This window comes from Brienomyrus brachyistius, chromosome 14 (genome assembly GCF_023856365.1).
Source record: "Brienomyrus brachyistius isolate T26 chromosome 14, BBRACH_0.4, whole genome shotgun sequence".
Lineage (NCBI taxonomy): Eukaryota > Metazoa > Chordata > Actinopteri > Osteoglossiformes > Mormyridae > Brienomyrus > Brienomyrus brachyistius.
Genome location: NC_064546.1, coordinates 23,558,898 through 23,576,218, shown reverse-complemented (window position 1 = coordinate 23,576,218; position 17,321 = coordinate 23,558,898). Strand labels below are relative to the sequence as shown.

Below are 17,321 nucleotides of genomic sequence, written 5' to 3'. Positions count from 1 at the left end.
CATATATTTTCCTTTGCAATTCACTACATTAATTTAAGCTGCTTAATTTAACGCTTAATTTATATAATTTTAGAGTAGGTACTATAATTTCAATTTTGTCTGGCCTCCTTAATTTTAACCAAAATGAAATATTTTCCATCGTGATAAAACTCTCATGGGGAATTTCGGCTGTTTCCGGCTGTGGAGTTGAAACAAGTGAGTGGAGCAAATTTCTCACATTTTGACATGGGAAAGCTTGCCGGGCCAGTTTTCAGGCCGTATGGCATACTCATGAATCAGAATAAATGCTGTGAGTAACAGAATGTGCAAGTTTCAGCGTTTAGAAGTGGCTCTTACAGTTAGATGTCATTCAGTGTTTTGGGCTTTACTTTTCTCTGAGCCCTCATCTGAGGTTTTGTCGACTAGCAGCCATAAAACGGGTGCAGGATACTGAGTAGGTGAGGACAGAATGCTCTTTCAGCCTCCATAGAGGGCCCATTCATTCATGGGACCGGTGGGCTTCAGACATGAGAGATGCGATATCCAAATCGATGGGGTGATTCACAGTGGTGCACACAGTCAGATGGCGTAGAACCACCGGAAGCTAACAGTAGTCATTTTCGCAGTAGCGCTCACAGTCTCTCCCACTGAGGTTGATGGGGTGAAATCCCAGTGATACCCTGCAGCTGCCCTAGATCAAGCAGGGAGAAGCTCCTGCACTTAAGGATCCCCATTTCCCAAAGAAAGAGGCCACTACTGAAACAATGGCCTTTCCGACAAAAAAACTATTTCTTTTCCCCAGCAATAAACCACATCATTTTCAACCTGCATTAGCTTGACGTACCAATAGCCTGCAGAGATCAGAGGGTAGAGGGATGTTGGGGAATCAGGCACCTGTGGCTTCTCAGCAGAAATACTGGTTGCTGTCTTCGGGGTTTGTCAGTATGGTAACACGCTTGCCTACCTCTCCATAAACAATTCCAGATGGCAGTAACAGAAATATTTCTTACAGTGTCAGATGGCTGAGACTGTACTCTAGTCTCGCAGGAGCTGATTGGCTATTTGTCAGCAGTAGCATGTGGCCTGTGGGCGACTGGCTGGTGGGTGACCAGCCAATGGCAGAGCCAGCTGGCTGGATGTAGGCGGTCCATGCCCACATCAGCTGTAGTCAGCACATTGGATGCAGGGGTTGGCATCTTCTTCTAACAATGAAAACTAATCTATGCAGTAGTTTGCCTCAGAGAGTAAGAAGGACCAAAGTATGCAGTAGGAGCATACCTCTGGACATTTTGTTACTGAACTCGAAATGTTATAACTCTCTGCTGAAATGAGTTCTAAGTACACTGTGACTTCACCCAGGGGTAAAACACATCATAGCTGTTTATTTGCTAGCTTGCAAACAAGCATCGCTAACTCCAGGTCCACCAGCCCTGTAATGTGTCACAGTCATTGGTGCAATGCACTGATTTCACTGGATTCATAATGTTCCATTAATGTAATTCAAAATGTAGCACAGTCAAATAAAAGCCCCCCAGACAATCAGAAATATTTTTCAATTAACTGTCTATTTTAATACGTCGTAAAGGTGTCGGTGGGGACCTTAGGTTTGCAGGAGGACCCACTGCAATAAGGCTGGCCCCCAGCTTCGGCGGTGGAGTCGATGTTCCTGAAAACAAGCAGGCCAACACCCCCATTCGCAATCTATTAACGCCATTTCCTGGTTCAGTCATGGCTTAGACTAGGATAGTAAATCCAAAGGCAAAGACGGACTGGTCGATAAGAAAATGGGTGAGATTTATAAACGTAGACAGCAGGAATCAACAGGGGAACATGACTACAAGGAACTTAGGTAAACAGCAAGTAAGGAACAGGGCTGGAGCACACAGGTAAGTGCATGGATAAGTTCAGTGACTGAACAATGGGCCCCGAAGACACACTGGACTTACATAGGCCCAGGTAATGAGTCCAGGGGCTGCAGGTGCATTGTCAGAACTGGTTAGTCTGGTTTGGGGAGGAAGAGAGGATCTGCTCCACTACGCTGTGCTGGCCAGCCAGCTGGTGCCATGACAGGACCTCTTACTGTATACTCACAGATACTCATTCATTCACAGGAAAGGAGCTGGGGGTTATGAGGGCTTCAGTCTCTGTGCCCGTGATCGGAAGGTCACTGGTTCAAGCCCTGGGCTCGGCAGACTAGTCACATGTCCGGTGGCTGCTTCAGCAAGGTTCTTAACCGCCCCCCCCCCCCCCGGCTCGAGGGGAGCCACACGCTGGCTGACCCTCCACTGCGACCCCCAAGCTATAGAGAGCAAGAATTCCATTGTACTGGTACTTGTGCAAATGGCGAATAAACCATTTATCATTAATGAATTTGCCGGATTGTGCAGGGATAAATGTGAGTGTTTGATGGCAGCTTGTACGTAGGTTTGAGACCTGGAGGGCTTCCTCCACCCTCAAACTGAGCCTTTGCTCTGCTGGAGATAGTGGAATGTGGAGTAGGACTTCTACAGGTCGCTTTCACATGTAAAGTAGTAGGTCCTGAGTAATGTGTGGCCTGACAGGGCTGTACGCACAGGTGCACAGTAATTACTATGACAAATTTTGCTTGGTGCAGTGAAGCATTGAACGCCCAATCCGTGATATTTATTCTGTTAAAAAAAAAAGCATCAAACATTTCATTTGTCGTGAATGCACCTGGAAGACAGGCTGTCCCGTGGTATTTGGAGCACCTTCAGTGGCAGTGACAGATTACCCTGAAAACACGGCGGCACACCTGCCGCAGCCACTAGCTGCAGGCGATCAAGGTCACACTGCCAGCTTCCACATCTCGCACAATTAACCCACTTTCAGGACGTGATCTTTTGGGATGTAACTAAAACACGGACACATCCTCTGATACACTGGCACGACATCAGTGAGAGGCTGCGTGTCCCTCTAAGGGAGCTGTATGGGCCGAATTTGAGTGCTTTACCCTTTGATAGAGAAGAAGCAGCTGTTCTCCTATGATAGTTTCGCATTTACACTCAACACTTTCAGTGTAAATAGTGCAGGTGTGAGGCTGGTGTAACTTGTACCATCACATTACGCAGCCAACCTGGCACATTGCCAACAGATTAAAATGAATTAAAAATGTAATGTGTACACAATTAGTTTGGGAAAATTTCCCAACTTACGTCTGGCTCAATTCCAGGCACTGAGCATAAGGTTAAGGTTGCAAAAAGCCCAACAAGGTTCCAGCAAAAATTGGTACCTTCCACGCGAGGTCAGAATGCGGGCTTCTTCCAAGGCCAGTCAGATCCCGGGGTTATTCTCAGCCAGGTGTCCACGGCAGAATCCCAGCACACTACCTACCTCATAGGTAAGGTTAAACTTGGGTGGTTCGACCCCTTTTGGTACCTACGTCAAACCCCGGGATTCCAGAGCATTTGGTACGTTCCAAGCATATGCAGAGATCATAAGATGCTGGGGAGCTGACAGGATTCTCAGGGAAAGTCAGGCAACTGGGAGACAGCATGGAGGCCCACAGCCTTTCTGCACTAACCTGCTTTCTCCCCGTGTCCCAGCTGTCTATAGGAAATCCTCTCCCTTGCTGGTGGGTGGTGCAAGGTCACTTATCTTCCAGTCGTGTGCCGTTGAATTACTCCACCTCATTGGTTCCTTCCTTCACCATCTGTACCAAAAAATACATAAAACTATTATTATCCTCATAGACAATCAGAAATTCTCCGTATTGTCTTAATATACCAGAACAGATTTTATCACCTTAGTCATAGATCATTTCTGTCTGTCTGTCTCTGTTTGTCTCTCTCTCTCTCTCTCTCACACACACACACACACACAGACAGACACACATACAAACACACACACAATCCTCAGATTCCTGTCAGCATATTGGCTCCCAAATTAAATTTAAAGAATCATATCCTCCTTTTACAGAGGGACTCTCCGAGGTTTCGCAGACGGAAAGGCACCCATCCGACATCAGCGTTTCTTATGTGGCTCTGGACACCATTATAAATAGGCCTGACTTTCAATTCGGATATTTATAGAAGCTTTGGCCAAACTCACGATTCTGCCTTAAACGCTGATAAAGGATGAGGTCTGTAAGAGAAAGGATCGTGCTGATCTACTGGACGTATGCTGAAGCTGCACTTCAGGAGCTGCCGGTCATTATATTAAGGATCATAATGGGGATGTTTGTCACTGTCTGACAGGGGCTCTCACACAAACAGTAGCTACATGCTGTACACAGTATAAACAAGACAAATGTCACAGACAGAAAGAGAAAGAATACTGGAGTAACTAGAATATGAACAAAACCATACAATAAGCAGAGTGTTGTACATATAATAAGTATAATATGTATGCCACACATATAATAATATGAAACGGTAAGGGATGTGGGGCGGCATGGTGGTGCAGTGGTTGGCACTGACGCCTCACACCTCTGGGACCAGGGTTCGGGTTTCAGCCATGGCTCCATGTGTGTGGAGTTTGCAGGTTCTCCCTGCGTTGTGTCCTCCACATTCTCCAATTTCCCTCCACAGTGCACAAACATATTCAGTAGCTGCTAAATTGTGTGTGTCTCCCTCCACCCCAATTTGGGGCACCTCCCTCCACCCCTGTTTGGGCACCTCTCTCCACCCCTATTTGGGACACTTCCCTCCACCCCAATTTGGGGTACCTCCCTCCACCCCTACTTGGAGTACCTCTCTACACCCCTGTTTGGGCACCTCTCTCCACCCCTATTCTTCAAGTGTGTGGTGACTGCAAGCAAATTGACTATTTCAATTTCCCACTATGCAGTTACCGTAGTTACAGAGCTCTACAATTTTTTTTTCTTCATGTGCCAAGGTTTGAGTTTTTGAGATAATGAACATCCATGAAAATAATGCATTCCTCCAATACGACTTGTATGTGATAGCAAATGCAGTAGCTTTTGGTCTGTCTTTTGACTCTTTAACAGTGTCTTAGGTAATGAAATATCCCATCTAATCATTTTGTATTTCAATTTGTAGGCCTACAATGCTGTAAAAGCCACTTTCTGAAGCCAGAATTCAACGGTGAATTTGCAGTGGAAAGAAGTCGGTTACAGTGTAAGTTTGTCAACCCAGTCTTGGTTTATACCCAACAATTTCTGTCTTAATAAGTTTATAAATGCATGTAAAAATTATGACTTCATCAAGAAGAGCCCGCATCAGCAATCCTGATGTATTCTGCTACTGCCTGCAAGAGTTTTGTCTCTGTTATGAAGAACTACTTGGGTAATCACAGATCAGACAAGTATGAAGCACTGGTGTAAGATATGCTTGCTATCTTCATGTCAGGCTCAGCTGCGGTCTCACTCTGTGTCCCTTCCCTGTTTGGCCAGCAGGTGTCGCTGGTCATCCCATCCCTCGTTTTGTCAGTCTTTGTGTTTCCCCCCCATTTCCTGTCGGCCTCATGGCTCAACACATTGAGCATCTGATTGTCTGTGAAGCCTTCTGTCCTGTGTTTGAATCCCCCCTCCTGTTTTTGTATTTTGTTCCCTAGTGTTTCATTGTATGAGTTCCTGTGTCTTGTGATTTGTACTTGGTTTTGGCTTCATGCTTTGTGCCCCTGCTTGTGCTTTTACCAGTTTAATTCCCCAGTGCTAGACTTTGTTTCCCTGTTTCCTTGCTTAGTTTTTCGCTTCCCTGTTGAGTTCCCTGAGTTAATTAGTTTCACCTGTTGCCCATTCTTGTGCCTGCCCTTGCGTGTGCTCCTGATTGCTCGTTATCCTGCACCTTCCCCGATTGGTTAATTGTCTGTGTCACTCCTGCTGTCTCGTTACCCAGTTCAGTTTTAGTATTTAAGTCTCTGCCTGAGTTTTGTCCCTTAGTGGTTTGTTTTTTTTGTGTTTGTTGTGGTTTGTTCCCCGATTCCCCTCTTTGTAAATTTAGTCTTTATTTATTCCATTTTAGTTTTTTGATCCCTTGTGGGATCTTGTGTGACACCTGACACTGAAATTTGGGAGTTAATATGAGCATAACTATGCCGATCTTCATAGCCATTTAAACATCTCCCGATAACTTCAGTGAGGAACAAGGCGAGAGGTTCCACCAGGATATGAGGGTGATGGAGGAGAGATATCAAGGCAGAGGGGACATACGCATGATGGCAGACTGCTGCTGGAGTCTCCAATGTGATTGTTCTGATGACACACTGATCGCATAAACAGCGTTTTTTGAAGCATTGACATTAATAACTAATTAATATTGTATTAATCATATCATACATAAAATTTTCCTATCACTGTTAGATATGTTTCATTTCTTTTTGTATAATGTTAGACTGTTTACTTACTAATTGTAACTAAAATTCTTGTAATTATGAATGCTTTTCAAACGTGTTGCGTTAACTAATTAACTATTAAATATCTCAGAAAATACGGCCAATCTGGCAAAACTGAAGTCATATTCTTAATCAGCACCTTAAACTTAATATAAAACCGTTCAGACATTGTTGGCACCAAGATCACTCTATACTAGTGTTACGTTCCCTTCATAGCAGAGGGAAATCCTTGGAAATCTGTTGGAAGCACAGGTGCCGAGTGCTCTTAACTTCCCTTTGGGGCATGCTAACATGTCTTATCCTGCATATTTATCTAGCTATGCCGAGCTACCCTGACACCACATAAGATTACAAGAGACAAGGAATTCATGTCATAGGGATACCCAGGGGTGTGGTAATCGGGAGTTTTGGGGGGTGTTCCCCTAATAGGCAGGCTTCAGCTTAAAATGGACTTTAAATAGACTTTTGCCTTTACATAATTGTGTGAGTGAACGGTGTGTGAGTGTGCCCTGTGATGGATTGGTGCCCTTCCCCAGGTTGTTCCCAGCCTTGCACCCATAGCCTGTGGTATAAGCTCCGGACCCTCCACAACCCTAAATGGGATAAACCATTACAGAAAATGGATGAATGGATAATTATGTCCCTCCGATGTCAGATTCTCTCCTACGCCATTGGGAACCAAACCAGGAATATAACACCAATATGTAAGAAAGGCAAAATGTGAACTATTATTAGGCTAATTAGTAAGTCGGACTAATTCCATTATAAGTGGAAATCAGGGAAGCTCTTAATGGAAGAGAGAAAGGATTCGATTTTACGATGCAAAGATAGTTATTAGTCTGATGGTACCATAGTGAGTGGTGTGACGTATCTGAAGCCAATTAAACTCGACTTTCTCCAGGCTATGGAAGCAGGTTCAGTGGATTTTGTTTTTACATTTGTCATTAACGAACACAGCCTGTTAATCTAAAATTAAAAACTTTGTCATTGGCTGTCTAATGTTCGGAGCATATCCAGAGCTGCTAACTGGACAGACGGGCAGTATTGGACAGGCCACTCCTGCAGGCTGTAAACCCCAGACGCTGCAGCATTACTCAACCTTCCTTTGAAGGAACTCGACACAAAGGCTGCGAAGTGTTCAAACAGCTTTTCCTTCCATCGTCTGCATGAACTTTCGACACCCAAAGAAAACAGAGCGATAATCCTGACTTCCACCTCCTGGGCTGTGCAGCAGACACACATCCCCCCCCCCCCCCCCCCTAGTGCATGTTAATGACTAATAATAATGGTAAATGCCTACAGGTTACAATTGTGTACTGTCTCTTTAAGTAAGGGAATTATGGCACTGGGCCAGGACATCCTTTAATGTCTCTGTAAATGTCAATATTTCTTGAAAACAGTCTGGTACTGTGGTTCTGATGGCGGAAGTTAGCTTCCTGGAGCCGGTCAGATAACGGGTCGGTACTGGGGCACCTGGCGAGCACAACCACTCCTCTTTCATCCTCCCTTGAAGAGAGAGCTTTCGCTTCTTCCACACTTCCGTCTCATCTGTCAGGCCCTCGGGCCTGGCCCGCTTTCATACAAGTGCCGGTGCATCAAAGGACGATGTCATTCCACACTGCGGGGCTGGAGGGGGCCACCTCGACACCCACACCCCAGCGATCTGTGCAAGGTGACTAAGTCAACGCGATGTTGAACCTGCCCCCAGAAAGGTCACATTCAATAAATATGCCCGGCTTCATCTCTGAAGAGCGGGGGGGTGGGGGGTGGGACACTCTGTGTGCTGTTGATGGCTTGATGGATGTGATGTATAACGAGCAGGGAGAACAAGCGGTGTGACTTGCTTAAGGGCCATACTCATGCCTTGAAGCGCGCAAGTCTGAGAGCTGATTCAGATTTGTCTCCAGGGAGGTTTTCAATAGGTGTTTAGCACCAGCAGAACTTATTCTGGATCTTCCTACTAAATCATTGGTGTTCTACACCAAGTGTATACCCACAGAACCCTTTAACTGGAACTGGAGCTTGCTGGTACCACCTCCTCCTAGAGTCCTCTCTTCTCCTCTTTCTGCTCCTCCTCCTCCCACGCTTCCCAGTGCTTGGCCACATGTAAGCGGGAGATAAACCTTTATCATCTCCGACGACCTTCTTGTGTGCTCTGATAAGACGTTAATGGCCACTTCTGGCCCTGGCCGGCACAGCGTGGAGGTCATCAGCATCGTTTATTTGTTTATTTCCGAGCACACTGTGCTTCTTGGGAAAATGCTCCTGTCAGGCCGCTTACCTGGGATAGACCGGTGCTAGGCTAGCCTTAGCGGTGCATGCTAGTTCATTTCATCCGATTGGTATTCATGGCCACCACCTCTCTGTTGACCTCTCGTTCCCTTTCTTTTCCCACCCATGATGGTCGTCAACAGCCTCTGTTCACAAGCGAACATCTGAGAACAAACACCAGGGCCAGGGCGGAATGTTCCAGAAGACTGTCCTGCGCTTAACGATCTGCCAAGTGCCAGCGACTGTCTGTGGGACATACGAGACGAAGTGAATCCTGTTTTATTCCGTTTCCCTTGCAGACGTTGGGCACTGTGGCCAAGGACGTCATGTCTGGCTTTTTTTTGACTAGGAATCCACTCCTGATGCATCAAGTCAGTAGGAATCAGTTAAAATGATTTCTTTAGCTGAGGCTGTTATCCAAAGTGGCATACAGTTTTGGAAGCAGCCTGACAGTCCCTGGAGTAACCGGGCGCTTCGGGCCCTTGTTCAGGGGCCCAACTGTGAAACTGACCATGCGATTTGAACCGACTACCTTCTGATCAGTGTCCCAACTCAATAGCACTGAGCCACACACTGGTCTCATGAGCTACCTTTAGGGTTGGGGGGCATCATAACTATTCAGAAAAGTTTTCATTGTGAAATTCAAGTGACTGTCCTCAGCTGACTACCAACGAAAAACCGGAAACTTCCTATTGCCAGTTCTGATATTCACAGGTCACATACTCCCTGAGCTTCCACAAGCCCAGCTTTTTGGATGCACCTTGAACATTTTCAGCCCCCCCATCCATATTCACCCCTGTTTCCTGGGGTCTCCGCAGGTTCCCCTCTCTCTGGATTTTTGTCACATCAAACACGGAACGTTTCTTTTAGCTCCAAGCTGACAGGGAGCTTCGCCTGGAAAATGGTGGGCGAGCTTGATACCGTCACACCGGGGTGGAAGTGCACATCTGCTGTCACCCGGGTGCCCCCTAAGAGCACTAAACCCTTGGCCTCTGTGGCCCCCACACTGCTTGCTATGAATACAGAGTGTGTGAATGTGGCACTTTTGCAGGTGCAAGTCCAGTACTGTGTAAAATATTTATGTAGCGCCTATCAGAAAGGCAACAACCTGTATTCCTAATTTTTATAAGCTATGCACACATGCTCATATTTATACATAAACACAGCACACATCATGCAAATGCTCTGCACGGTCAAAAAAGGCGTGTAATAAACCATGTTTCCTGCCAGATTTTACCAGCCCCTACGACACTGCATCAAACAACAAAAAAATGCATGTTCATGTAAACAGGAAGTGATTTCCAGAGTAAACAATACAGGCTGTCAAGGCCTGTTGCTCATGTTCTCGGAAAATGGCTTCTTAATGAAGTCTTGGAGGACTAAATTGAATTAAACGCTGTAGATGAAGGACTGCCAACACAAGGGCATTTTGGCGAAGCAAATATGTCATAATTGAAAAATGGCCCATTGAGAAACAAAAAAAAATGTTTATTTAAAAATGTTTAATTTTCAAAATGTATTTTCTCTGGCAGGACAGCGACAGGATGGGTGTGATGCATGCTGGCCTCTTTTTTGTCTTCTGGAATGTGCAGAAAAACACCTTGTATAAGCTGCACCTACAGACAGGGCCTGCAGTACTGCTGACATTATTAAATCTGCCCCATTGACCCCATTAACTGAAATGCAGCAATTCACTGACCCCCCCCCCCCCCTGAAGGGGCCATACTGGCCAGCATCACTAAAGCAATTTAAATGCTGAGGTCTGCCCAGGCACGAGGCAGCCAGCACGGTGGGCAGATTCACTGTAAATCTGGTGTTGGCCTGGAGCTTGGATCACAGAACAAGCATCTGGCTGGGTCCGTTCGGGCTTCTTTGTGGTCTGTTTGGGTTTCTGTGGGGTCTGTTCGGGCTTCTTTGTGGTCCGTTTGGGTTTCTGTGGGGTCCGTTCGGGCTTCTTTGTGGTCCGTTCGGGCTTCTTTGTGGTCCGTTCGGGCTTCTTTGTGGTCCGTTTGGGTTTCTGTGGGGTCCGTTCGGGCTTCTTTGTGGTCCGTTTGGGTTTCTGTGGGGTCCGTTCGGGCTTCTTTGCGGTCCGTTTGGGTTTCTGTGGGGTCCGTTTGGGCTTATTTGTGGTCCGTTTGGGTTTCTGTGGGGTCCGTTTGGGCTTCTTTGCGGTCCGTTTGGGTTTCTGTGGGGTCCGTTTGGGCTTCTTAAACTTCCCTTCGGTGGGGAGAGTCACATTTAAGAGTAATAAAATCCCTGAACCCAGCACAGAATGGATCACTCGCTTCCCGCCCTGAAGCCGGGATCCTGAAGCTGCCAGTATTTGGGGGAACATACACCAGGCTCCCTACCGGACCACTACGTTCCCCGGCTTTTACAGCCTTTACCCTTGTAATTAATTTGATATATTGAGAAGTAAATCATGCCGTAACATGACTTCATTGAAAGGCCACACTCCCCAAAAGCTTGCAATCCTCAGTCATGCCATTTATATTATAATGCTTATATACACATATGTTAGAAATATTCACTAAAAGGATAACAGCCCTACTGTATGTATCGTTCAAGCATTTAAGTTCCTTTTTTTGTTTTGGTTGCTGCCAATTCATTGTCCAGATGTGATCAGATAAGGCCGGATAGATTTTTCCTCCAGACTCCAGTGTCTTAGCCGTCCCTGATACTGCGACGGACATATTTGGTCATAAAAGACCCTATGAGTTATGCTGGCATCCTGCCTCCCCACCTGAGAGCTTCACATCCGACTGTGGAGCCAATGATATGGCATCGTTCCGCATCCACGGCGACAGAAGGGTGGCCGTCTAATGCTGGAGCTTCTTTCCTCGTGTCGTTCTTCCCTCAGGCTCCTGCATTCCCCAACCATCCCCACACACACACACACACACACACACACACACACACACACACACACACACACACACATAACACCTCTGTTCTGCCTGGAGGTTTTCTCACATAAATCACCAGGGGTCAGGAGCCCTTGACACATGTAAAATATAGGCCCGTGTTTAAGCTGCAGCCTGCACAGCGACGGCGCTGGCAGGTCTGTGCGATACAGCATTAAAATTAAACAGGGCCCCGGGGATGAAGAAGTTGGCCAATCTGACAGCTCGCCTGCGTCATGTGACTGCTCTCTCTACCTCTCTGATGAAATTCCTTAATAGAGAGACAAATTACAAAAGACGGGTGATGGAATTGGCTTGAATCGGCTCACATACAGTATGCAATGATACATGGACCACGGAAGGGGGAGGGGGGACACTAGGCCCGTGCCTAGGTAACTTTCAGAGCATCATTGTTAATGCAGTTATGAATGATCACAAAAAAATTACTGTGTAATATTTTGCAAACCGATAAAACTTTACCAAGAAAAGCCTGACAATATCTGTGTTTTCTAAAATCCCTCAGTACCCCCTCCCCCCACCTTGTTCAAATTACTTGTGTAGTCTGTGCGATCGTACACACATAGACAGACACACGCACGGCTGTCCCCTGACCCTTCCGCCTTATTCTCATCCTGTAAGAAACAGGCAGTCGCTAACCTACTACAGGTGACCTGGTGACACACTTTCCACCTCTCAGATAGTTAAGAAGATAAACACAGAAGCCTGATTACGGTCAGAGGGCCCATCCCTTCTGATTAGGGGCCTGCATGTCCTCTGATCCTGGCCTGAGTTTTGGAGGGAATCCCGCTTAGCTGGTGTGGGCGGAGCCTCTGCGGCTGCAGTCACAGGTTCGCTCGGAAAACCCTGGGCCTTGTTTCCCGCCAGTGGAGCTGCGTCCCGCTGGCCGTACCGAATGTGCTCTCATGTAAAACACGAAACAAAGGCATCGTCACTGCAAGGAGGGCTTGCAGGAAGCTGACCTGTGGCTCTGAACCTCATCCGAATCCAGCCTTTTATGTTGCGGCTCCACGCGTTGCTGAAAGGATGCGTCTATTGAAGGTCCATTTCAGGAAACGCTAATGCACTCCAGTCCGGTCATGAAGGGATGACCAATATTCTCACACGCCAAGAAGGGAACCAGCTAAATGAGAGAATAATTCACCCGTTTCAGAGCTGCTGATCACAGACAGCAGTGCATCCTGGGGACCCTCTCAGGGTCCATGAGGCATAAACACACTCTAAGCCATTTACAGGCAACAAAACATGAATGATCTTTTGTATGCAGGTGCATAGCACCCAGAGATACCCACCGGAACATGGGGAAAACACACCAAACCCCCACACGCAAAACAGAAAGTAGGGGAGCAGAACCCACAACCCTAGTACGACAAAGCCATGGTGCTCTCCACGGCGCCCCCCCCCCCCCCCCCGAAGGACAGCTTGTTCTAAGTGAACTTAAACAACAATGTTTCTCCGCAACAAAAAGTGAACCACTACTGAATTAAAATTTGTCATGGATGATAATCGCGCATTACAAGCCTATTTTTAAACTCGCGCATTATACACCTACTGCAGGGCAGCCATTTTAATAGTACTGCAGGGTATTAATAAAACAGGATATAAAAGGATAGAAAGTCAACGTGTAACAGAGCCGGCCCTCCCACGGCTGAATGAAACTGTGAAATGGGAGGGAAGAGTGGAAACAGAACCGGAACACAAGTGTCACTGTTAGGCCTCCGCGCAGTTTGGCGTGGATGAGATTCTGTCTGCCTACAAAAGGGTAGATGGGGGGGTTAAACATGCTGATGCCCTGAGAGTCGGTGGGTGTACCTGATCGACTTATGACATGCTCTAAAAGGCAGAGGTGGTGTTTAAGAGAAGCCAATGAAAATGGCACAAAAACACTACATTTGTGATGGTCTGTTTATTTTTAGCAGCCAGCAGGGACCCGTAAAGCCATCTTGCTGCCGCCTTGATGTTTTGTAAGTTCTATGCAGCCATGGTGAGAATTCTACTAAAGAGTCCATCTGAAAATTAACAAAAGAAAAGCACGTCAGCCACTTTCCTTCCAATACTATACATGCCTAACATAATCTGGAATGGGACAAACTGCATTTGGGACAGTCGTCTGGAATGGGACGAGCAGCCGGAATGGTACAGGCAGCCGGAATGGTACAGGCAGCCGGAATGGTACAGGCAGCCGGAATGGTACAGGCAGCCGGAATGGTACAGGGAGTGGAGCAGACATTAATGGTGCTAGATTCATGTTCAGCTGGTATTCAGTTTGTTAATAAATGAAGCTCATGTTATCAAGCAGGTACTCAGCTTAATGGCACAGTTTATAAATACTGCAATCCATTCTCATTTACTAAATATAATTTGCTTAATCCATTCATGTGGACAAGGCTTATTTCATGACTCATTTGCATGTATCAGTTCAGCCTGGTTATGAGCCAATGCAGGCCTTTGTGACAGGCTGCGCTGAATCACTAATATCACCGGTCGATGATGCACGAGATTTGTAATCAAACGTTTTGTGAAATTTTATCTTGGCACAGAAACAAAAAATGTCCTTGTTAGCCGCTTGAGACAAACCAAATCCCAGAAATAACGCAATTTAATAGCAAATTACCATGGTCAAGATCGATTTAGACACGCTGCCATTAGGAGGCATTACGAGTGCTACATGGGAGAGGTCATATATGTTGCAGACGGAAAAATACAGAAAATACGAACGAACAAAGAAGGAAAACGCGTAAACAAAGGGTGGGAAATACATATAAATAAAAAGTAGGAAACCATATAAACACAAAACAGGAAATACTAAGAATGGAGAGGAAGTGAGTGCAGATCACAACACTGGAGGTGGTACAGTACATGTAACATGTAGGGACACGCTAAAGTGTTGTTCATATCATGAATGCAGCTGATATGGTGACACGCGTTGCACATGATGTCACTGGGTAGAGGGCAGGCCGTGCACTTAGGGGCAGGCCGTGCACTTAGGGGCAGGCCGTGCACCTAGGGGCTGAGCCCAGCGTCCTGTCGCCAGAGTAGACATGCTCCATCTCATCGCCGTCCTATCATCTAATCTCCAAGACTCCTCGGATATGTATTGTCAGCCCAGCTTGGCATCACTCCCAGCCACCGGCTCGAAGGCTTCCTGAAACGCTTGGTGGAATCGCGATGAAGGAGGAGACCGGCGATGGATGACGGTCCCTCATTTGCATCGTTAATGAGCGGAAACCAGAGCGTGAGACTGGTGTGTTTTACAAATGTTAACAGAAGACAATTCCCGTAGGAAAATGAATGACCTTGGCCTTTTCACATTACTCATTGTTTTCATTCGGTGGAAGCCGATCGTCTTAAAAACAGCGATATACATGGTGTGATGTAGGCAGTCTGCTTCTGACAAAGATATCTAGTGTCATGTTTATTTTAGTTAGTGACAGAGATAATTATAAAAATATGATGGAAAAAAATTACCGATATGTATGCAGAGCAGATAGAGAAGGTTAGGGATTTTGGTCTGGTGACCTTCAGAGACCTTCAGTGAGTTACATCATTCCGCATGTCGTATCACCAACCAGCTGATGGGTTAGAGTCAGGGCAGGAAAACTCGGCTGTGCCCATGTGCAAACTGGATTATTTCAGTATGTTTATCTGTATCTATGGATAAAAATGCAGGCAAACATTTTTATCTTCATACACAGCGATATATACAAATCTGAAGTTTCTAAAAATATCCTTCTATCTCCCGGGATTTTAAAAGGGGAAAGTTCTGCATGTTTTCCTTCTGTCCTCATAACATTTACAAACATACTATCCTCCAGAAAACATGATACCGTGCTTACTTTTTACCAGCTTCATACAAAATTTATGACTCGACGCCTCATGCATCGAAAATGCAAGCAATTTTTCTTGCAGTTAAAAGTGAGGATAATTTTTTTTCCCCTTCTGACTTGATAAATGTAGCCTTGGTATTTGTGAGAAGTGGGAATTAAACACAGGGAAGTTGGCCTTAATTCCAGCTATAATAAATCTTACCAGATATTAAGTCTGGCACATTCAGGGACAAAAGGCTTCCATGCGTCTGTTTCCTGCATTTACTGCAGTAAGTGAAAGATTGCAGGTTGAAGTGGGTCCCATTTGGGCTTCACTAATTCCATTTCGCAGATCGAAGTCAAAATGGCTTAGTCTCCTCTCATTATCCACCTGCACTTCCAATCCTTTTTATATTTGATTTTGTTTGTATGCCCTGCCATATGTTACTTTGTCTCCTTTTCTTTATTTATATGCTTCCTGCTCTGTACCTGTATTGATTATCCTTTCCTGTTCTTTGTTTATACACTATATTGCCAGAAGTATTGGGACACCTGCCTTTACACACATGGACTTTAATGACATCCCATTCTTAATATGTAGGCTTCAATATGGAGTTGACTCACCTTTTGCAGCACTAACAGTTTCAACTCTTCTGGGAAGGGTGTCCAAAAGGTTTAGGAGTGTGTTTATGGGAAGTTTTGACCATTCTTCCAGGAGAGCATTTGTGAGGTCAGGCATTCATGTAGGATGAGAAGGCCTGGCTCACAGTCTCTGTGGGCTGTAATTCACCCCAAAGATGAGGTCAGGATTTCGGGTTGAGGTCAGAGCTCTGTGCAGGCCATTCAAGTTCCTCCACACCAGACTCGCTCATCCATGTCCTTATGGACCTTGCTTTGTGCACTGGTACGCAGTGATGTTGGAACTGGAAGGGCCCATCCCCAAACTGTTCCCACAAAATAGTCCAAAATGGCTTTGAATGCTGTAGCATTAAGAGGTCCTTTCACTGGAATTAAAGGGCCAAGCCCAACCCCTGAAAAACATCAGCACATCATAACCCCCCTCCACTAAACTTTACACTCAGCACAGTGCAGTCAGGCAAGTACCGTTCTCCTGGTAACCACCAAACCCAGACTCGTCCATCGGATTGCCGGACAGAGACGCTTGATTCGTCACTCCAGAGAACATGTTTCCACTGCTTTAGAGTCCAGTGGCAGTGTGCTTTACACCACTGCATCTAACACTTTCCACCGCACTTGGTGATGTATGGCTTTGATGCAGCTGCTTGGGCATGGAAACCCATTCCATGAAGTTCTTGAGCTAATCTGAAGGCCACATGAAGTTTGGAGGTCTGTAGCTATTAACTCTGTAGACAGTTGGGCGTCTTCTGCACGCTGCACACCTCAGCATGCATTGTCCCGCTCGGTGATTTTACATAACCTACCACTTTGTGCTGAGTTGTTCCTAATTGCTTCCACCTTGTTATAATACCACTAACAGTTGACCGTGGAATATTTAGTAGTGAGGAACTTTCATGAATGGACTTACTGCACAGGTGCCATCCTGTCACGGTACCACGCCTGAATTCACTGAGCTCCTGAGAGCGACTCACTCTTTCGCAAATGTTTGTATGGAACAAATGAATTCAATGATTTGGAAAGGTGTCCCAATACTTTTGGCAATATAGTGTATATATTTTCTGGGTTTTCATTCATTAATTTGTTTGTTACTTTTCTGGATTTCCTGCCATTTGATAAATACTGCAAGTGCTGTGTTTTCTATGGTTAGAAATGGGGTGAAGTGCAGATTTTTCACAAAGGAGTCCTTAGCTTCCAGGAACATCACGTTTGTCTTCAGGAAGCGTGTAGAGGGAAGATAGAGGTCTGTCAGAAGGCAAGACAAAGGTTCCAAGCAGCAGATATCGACCAAACAAATGGACATTATTACTCGAAACAGGAACAAGGCAACTTTGCCACTCAAACGAAAATGCTTAAACTGAAAGATCCGTGGCAGGTGCACAGCCAGACACTCTCC

The 17,321-nt window shown here is 45.9% G+C and overlaps 1 protein-coding gene across 2 annotated transcripts in view; it reads right to left on the bottom strand.

Moving 5' to 3' along the window:
- The window catches only part of LOC125708131 (leucine-rich repeat and fibronectin type-III domain-containing protein 2), an 85,788-nt gene that overhangs the window by 52,494 nt on the left and 15,973 nt on the right, over positions 1 to 17,321 (bottom strand). For both annotated transcript variants that reach the window (XM_048975698.1, XM_048975699.1), the window contains exon 2: positions 3,521 to 3,649. The gene's annotated coding sequence lies outside the window, so the exon portion shown is untranslated. The remainder of the gene's footprint in view (positions 1 to 3,520; positions 3,650 to 17,321) is intronic.